Genomic DNA, 7761 nt, shown 5'->3' with positions numbered 1-7761 from the left:
GGCCCACGAGACAAGGGGGCGCGCCCAGGGGGAGGGGGCGCGCCCTCCACCCTAGTGGCCAGGTGCTTGACCCCCCCTGCAGTGTTCTCAGTGCCTAAAATCCTCAAATATTCCATAAAAAATCATACTAAATTTGCAGGGCATTTGGAGCACTTTTATTTTTGGGATATTTTTTATTGCATGGATAATTCAGAAAACAGACAGATAAAACTATTCTTTTCTTTATTTATTCTAAATAACCAAAAGTAAAGAGAGGGTACAAAAGGTTGTGCCTTCTAGTTTCATCCATCTCATGATCATCAAAAGGAATCCACTAACAAGGTTGATCAAGTCTTGTTAACAAACTCATTCCGAATCACATAAAAATGGAGAAATTTCAAAGTGACACTAGGTTACCTCAACAGGGATATGAAAATCCTCAATAATAAGAATATTATACTTTTTATTTGCAGTAGGAAGAGGAAATTCAAAACCTCCAAATATAATTGATGGAATTTTCCCAATAGAGTTTATGCTATGAACTTGAGGTTGTTTCCTCAGAAAATGTACCGTGTGCTCATTTCCATTAACACGAAAGGTGACATTGCCTTTGTTGCAATCAGTAACATCACCTGCAGTGTTTAAAAAGGGTCTACCAAGGATGATCGACATACTGTCGTCCTCAGGCATATCAAGAATAACAAAGTCTGTTAAGATAGTAACGTTCGCAACAACAGGCACGTCCTCACAAATGCCGACAGGTATAGCAGTTGATTTGTCAGCCATTTGCAAAGATATCTCAGTAGGTGTCAACTTACTTAATTCAAGTCTACGGTACAAGGAAAGAGGCATAACACTAACACCGTCTCCTAAATCACATAGGCAGTTTTAACATAATTTCTTTTTATGGAGCAAGGTATAGTGGGTACTCTGGGATCACCAAGTTTCTTAGGTATTCCACCCTTAAAGGTATAGTTAGCAAGCATGGTGGAAATCTCAGCTTCAGGTATTTTTCTTTTATTAGTGATGATATCTTTCATATATTTAGCATAAGGGTTTGTTTTAAGCATATCAGTTAAGCGCATGCATAAGAAAATAGGTCTAATCATTTCAGCAAAGCGCTCAAATTCCTCATCATCCTTTGTCTTGGATGGTTTGGGAGGAAAGGCATGGGTTTCTGAACCCATGGTTCTCTTTCTCTACCATGCTTCCTAGCAACAAAATCTCTCTTATCATAACATTGATTTCTTGATTGTGGGTTATCAAGATCAACAACAAGTTCAATTTCTATATCATTGTTATTACTAGGTTGAGCATCTACATGAACATCATTATTAGCATTATCATTAGGTTCATGTTCATCTTCGGATTGTGTTTCAGCATCAGAGATAGAAGTATCATTAGGATTCTCAGGTGTTTCTATATTAGGTTCACTAGAAGCATGCAAAGTCCTATCATTTTTCTTTTTCTTCTTCTTAGAAGAACTAGGAGCATCTAGATTATTATTCCGAGAATCTTGTTCAATCCTCTTAGGGTGGCCTTCAGGATACAAAAGGTTCCTGAGTCATTTTACCAGTTCTAGTAGCCACTCTAACAGCAAGATCAGGTTTATTATTCAATTCTTCTAGCAATTCATTCTGAGCCTTAAGTACTTGTTCAGCTTGAGTGGTAACCATAGAAGCATGTTTACTAGTGAGTTTAAGTTCACCCTTTACTCTAGACATATAATCACTCAAGCGTCCAATCATATAAGCATTATTTTTCAATTGTCTACTAACATAATCATTGAAATTTATTTGTTTATGCATAAAGTCATCAAATTCATCTAAGCACTAGCTACAAAATTTAGTAGACGAGATTTCAACTTTATCATATCTATAGAGAGAATTTACCTTCACTACCTGTGCCGGGTTATCAAGATGATGTGTTTCTTCAACAGGCGGTATATTAAGACCATGCATTTCTTCAATAGGAGGTAAATTTTTAATGTCTTCATCTTTAATACCTTTTTCTTTCATTGATTTCTTTGCCTCTTGCATGTCTTCAGGACTGAGAAATAGAACACCTTGCTTCTTCGGAGTAGGTTTAGGAATAGGCTTAGGAGTTGGCTCAATTGATTCAGGAATTGCTTCAGGAATTGGCTCAGGAAGAGTCCAATTATTTTCATTTGTCAACATATTGTTCAATAATAATTCAGCTTGGTCAACTGTTCTTTCCCTGAAAACACAACCAACACAACTATCCAAGTAGTCCTTGGAAGCATCGGTTAGTCCGTTATAAAAGATATCAAGTATTTCATTTTTCTTAAGAGGGTGATTAGGCAAAGCATTAAGTAATCGGAGAAGCCCCCCCAAGCTTGTGGGAGACTCTCTTCTTTGATTTGCACAAAATTATATATTTCCCGCAAGGCAGCTTGTTTCTTATGAGCAGGGAAATATTTAGCAGAGAAGTAATAAATCATATCCTGGGGACTACGCACATAACTAGGATCAAGAGAATTAAACCAAGTTTTAGCATCACCCTTTAATGAGAACGGAAATATCTTAAGGATATAATAATAGCGAGACTTCTCATCATTAGTGAACAGGGTAGCTATATCATTTAACTTGGTAAGATGTGCCACAACAGTTTCAGATTCATTGCCATAAAAAGGATCAGATTCAACTAAAGTAATAATCTCAGGATCAACAGAGAATTCATAATCCTTATCAGTAACATAGATAGGTGAAGTAGCAAAAGCAGGGTCAGGTTTCATTCTAGCATTAAGGGATTGCTGCTTCCATTTAGCTAATAACTTCTTAAGATCATATCTATCATTGCAAGGAAAAATAGCTCCAGCAGCTTCTTCATCCATAACATAACCCTCAGGAACAACATGCAATTCATAATTAGGGGGAGAACCTTCATCATCACTTTCATCAATAATTTTATTCTCAATAATTTCATTCTCCCTAGCCCTAGTAAGTTGTTCATCAAGAAATTCACCTAATGGCACAGTAGTATCAAGCATAGAAGTAGTTTCATCATAAGTATCATGCATAGCAGAAGTGGCATCATCAATAACATGCAACATATCAGAATTCTTAGCAGTAGTAGGTTTAGGTGTCACAAACTTACCCATAACAGAAGGGGAATCTAGTGCAGAGCTAGATGTCAGCTCCTTACCTCCCCTCGTAGTTGAGGTATAGATTTTAGTTCTTTGATCTTTCAAGTTCTTCATAGTGATCAGCAGATATACATCCCAAGTGACTCAGAGAATAGAGCTATGCTCCCTGGCAATAGTGCCAGAAATTAGTCTTGATAACCCACAAGTATAGGGGATCGCAACAGCTTTCGAGGGTAGAGTATTCAACCCAAATTTATTGATTCGACACAAGGGGGGCCAAAGAATATTCTTAAGTATTAGCGGTTGAGTTGTCAATTCAACCACACCTGGATAACTTAGTATCTGCAGCAAGGTATTTAGTAGCAAAGTAATATGATAGTAATGATAACAGTGGTAAAAGTGAAGATAGCAGTATTGTAGTGATTGTAACAGTAGCAACAGAAAAGTAAATAAGCGAAGCACAATATATGAAAAGCTCGTAGGCAATGGATCAGTGATGGATAATTATGTCGGATGCGATTTCTCATGTAATAGCTATAACATAGGGTGACACAGAACTAGCTCCAATTCATCAATGTAATGTAGGCATGTATTCCGAATATAGTCATACATGCTTATGGAAAAGAACTTGCATGGCATCTTTTGTCCTACCCTCCCGTGGCAGCGGGGTCCTAGTGGAAACTAAGGGATATTAAGGCCTCCTTTTAATAGAGAACCGGACCAAAGCATTAACACGTAGTGAATACATGAACTCCTCAAACTACGGTCATCACCGAGAAGTATCCCGATTATTGTCACTTCGGGGTTGTCGGATCATAACACATAATAGGTGACTATAGACTTGCAAGATAGGATCAAGAACTCACATATATTCATGAAAACATAATAGGTTCAGATCTAAAATCATGGCACTCGGGCCCTAATGACAAGCATTAAGCATAGCAAAGTCATAGAAACATCAATCTCAGAACATAGTGGATTCTAGGGATCAAACCCTAACAAAACTAACTTGATTACATGGTAAATATCATCCAACCCATCACCGTCCAGCAAGCCTACAATGGAATTACTCACACACGGCAGTGAGCATCATGAAATTGGTGATGGAGGATGGTTGATGATGATGATGGCGACAAATCCCCCTCTCCGGAGCCCCGAACGGACTCCAGATCAGCCCTCCCGAGAGGTTTTAGGGCTTGGCGGCGGCTCCGTATCATAAAATGGGATGAAACTTCCTCTCTGATTTTTCTCTCCGCGAAATGGAATACATGGAGTTGGAGTTGAGGTCGGTGGAGCATCAGGGGGCCCACGAGACAGGGGGCGCGCCCTATAGGGGGGTGGGGAGCCCCCCACCCTCGTGGACAGGGTGTGCCCCCCTGGCCTTCATCTTTTGCCAGTATTTTTTATATTTTCTGAAACTTATCTCCGTGGATTTTCAGGTCATCCTGAGAACTTTTGTTTCTGCACAAAAATAACACCATGACAGTTCTGCTAAAAACAGCTGTCACGCCCAATATGCGACCCTATCCAAAAGGAACTCGAAGGTCCCACCAAGGATAGACCCGCATATTGAAACGCTTTTGCAAGGTGGATATCATTACATCAACATTACATAATAGATGGGGATACATACATAAGGCATAAAGTGCCACATGAATACAACATCATCATACATAAGATCAACATCCGTCTAAGGATGAATCACAAACAGAAACTCAAACGACATCCACCCTGCTAGCCCAGGCTGCCGACCTGGAACCTATCCCCTGATCGAAGAAGAAGGAGAAGAAGAACTCAACGCAAGCAAGCATCGCTCTCGCGTCATGATCATCGCATAACCTGTACCTACAACTGTTGTTGTAGTAATCTGTGAGCCACGAGGACTCAGCAATCCCATTACCATGGGTATCAAGACTAGCAAAGCTTAATAGGAAAGGAAGGGGTAAAGTGGTGAGGCTGCAACAGCGACTAAGCATATATGGTGGCTAACATACGCAAATAAGAGCGAGAAGAGAGCAAGCGGAACGGTCGTCAGCTAACAATGATCAAGAAGTGATCCTGAACTCCTACTTACGTCAAACATAACCCAGAAACCGTGTTCACTTCCCGGACTCCGCCGAGAAGAGACCATCACGGCTACACACGCGGTTGATGCGTTTTAAATCGGATCTGGTGTCAAGTTATCTACAACCGGACATTAACAAATTCCCATCTGCCAATAACCGCAGGCATGGCTTTCGAAAGATTATATCCTACAGGGGTGTCCCAACTTAGCCCATGACAAGCTCTCGCGATCAACGAAGGAATAGACCTTCTCCCAGGAAGACCCGATCAGACTCGGAATCCCAGTTTACAAGACATTTCGACAATGGTAAAACAAGACCAGCAAAGCCGCCCTATGCGCCGACAATCCCGATAGGAGCTGCACATATCTCGTTCTCAGGGCAACACCGGATAAGCGAATCGTACAGGAACCGACGTAACCCAAGTTGCCAAGGGATGGCCCCGCACGGTGCTCTAGTTTGGACCAACACTTAGACAAGCATTGGCCCGGGGGGGCTATAATAAAGATGACCCTTGGGTTAATTACTCCCAAGGGAAATATAGGTGGTGGTGAGGCAAATGGTAAAAGTCAATGTTGGGCCTTGCTGGAGGAGTTTTATTCAAAGTGAACTGTCAAGGGGGTCCCATAAATCACCCGACCGCGTAAGGAACGCAAAATCCGAGAACATAACACCGGTATGACGGAAACTAGGGCGGCAAGAGTGGAACAAAACACCAGACATAAGGCCGAGCCTTCCACCCTTTACCAAATATATAAATGCATTAATAATATAAGAGATATTGTGATATCCCAACCAAAATCCTGTCCACCATGGAGCAATCTTCAACTTCACCTGCAACTAGCAACGCTATAAGAGGGGCTGAGCAAAGCGGTAACATAGCCAAGCAACGGTTTGCATAGGAAAGGTGTCAAAGGTTAGAGGTTCATGGCAACATGGGATGGCTCGACAAACAGATGATAGGTAGCGCAGCAAAGTGATAGAACGAAGCAACTAGCATAGCAATGATAGTAGTGAGATCCAGGGTAGCGGTCATCTTGCCTGAAATCCCGCAAGGAAGAAGAACGAGTCCATGAAGAAGACAAGCGGAAGTAGTCGAACAAATCCTCACAATCGCAACATTACCGGAACAAAGAAGCAACACCGAAAAGAAACAAACAACATAGTAAATGCACAAGCATAATCATGGCATGATGCACAATCAAGTATGATGCATGTCCGGTTTAAAGAGGCATGGCATGGCAAACTGCAACACACAATACTACAAATTAAGTGGAGCTCAATATGCAACGAGTTGCATATTGACAAAACACCACATGCAAGTATTTAGTTTGATCTCGGTTATGTACCCAACAATATTAAATGTTATTAGCATGGCAAGGGGTGAAACATAATGAAACTACCTATCTAGGCAAGTTTAAATGAGGCCGGAACAACAAACAACAATTCCCGAAAATCCTCATGTCCATATTCTAGTTTTGGTACTGTTCTGCCCTAAACACAATTTTATTGTTGTTAAACAGGAAAATAAAGTGGACCATGTTAAACTAGGCATTTTTCCACCCCATTTAGATATAAAGTTTATTAAAATCCGAGCTACGGTTATTTAGTTATGAAATAAATCATTTTAGCATGGCATTTAAGCAAAATAAATACAAACAACATGTTAAACATTTTTAACATGGATGAAAGCAGCATATTATTAATCTACACAATTTTCTGAGCATTTAACATATATAAATTATTTTAATCCGATGCACGGTTAATTAGTTATTATATGCATGATGTTTAGGGGCCAGACTGTAAATATGCAGTTTTCTAGATAAGGTTAAATTCGCAGAGTCTAAAAAAAAACAGAACTAGGCCGAATCTTGGTTTGGGCGAGGGTTGCTCACATTGGGCCAAGCCCAGCTGGTGGAGGAGGCTGGGGCAGATCTGGAGCAGGCCCGATCTGGAGGGGAAGCTAGCTGGGCCTGGCCGCGGGAGGGATGGAGGGCGAGCTGGGCCTTGGAGTTAGCGGCCCAGGAGGCTGGCCACGCGCACGAGACGATGAGTCAACGGGCACGGGCTGAACCGAGCGGGCGGCGGCGCTCCTCTGCGTGGGTTGGAACGACGGCGGCGGCTTGGAGCGGCTCCGACGGTGGAGGGATGCGGATCCCGCCGGGGATGGATAGATCCGGGCGGTGGAGGCCGGATCCTGCCGGATCCGTCGCCGGAGCAGGGCGGCAGCAGGCAACCGGCGACGAACTCCATGGCGGCGGCGGCGAGGAGCACTACAGGGAAGATGAGAGAGGTTAGGAAGATAGCCGGAGAAGGAGAAGGGCACAGCGGCGACCTGGGGTCGGACGGCGAGCGATGTGGGGCGGCGGAGGCGCGCTCCGACGAGGCGACGGCGGGGACGAGGCGCGGAGGAGCTCGGGCGCGGGTGAGCTCCTCCCAGGAGCGGGCGCGGGGAGGTTTCGGGCCCAGATGGGCTTGCGCGGGCCTGCGGCGGCGGGAGCCTGCAGGGAGACACGTGGCGCCCTGGGGTTGGAGGAGGGCGCGGTCAACGGTGGCGGAGCCAATGGAGGCGCGACAAGTGGCACGGGTGAGGTGGCTGACGCCGGATTTGGA

The sequence above is a fragment of the Triticum dicoccoides genome, chromosome 2B, assembly GCF_002162155.2.
Source record: "Triticum dicoccoides isolate Atlit2015 ecotype Zavitan chromosome 2B, WEW_v2.0, whole genome shotgun sequence".
In the NCBI taxonomy this organism is placed as follows: domain Eukaryota; kingdom Viridiplantae; phylum Streptophyta; class Magnoliopsida; order Poales; family Poaceae; genus Triticum; species Triticum dicoccoides.
Note: the sequence above shows the minus strand (reverse complement) of the source record.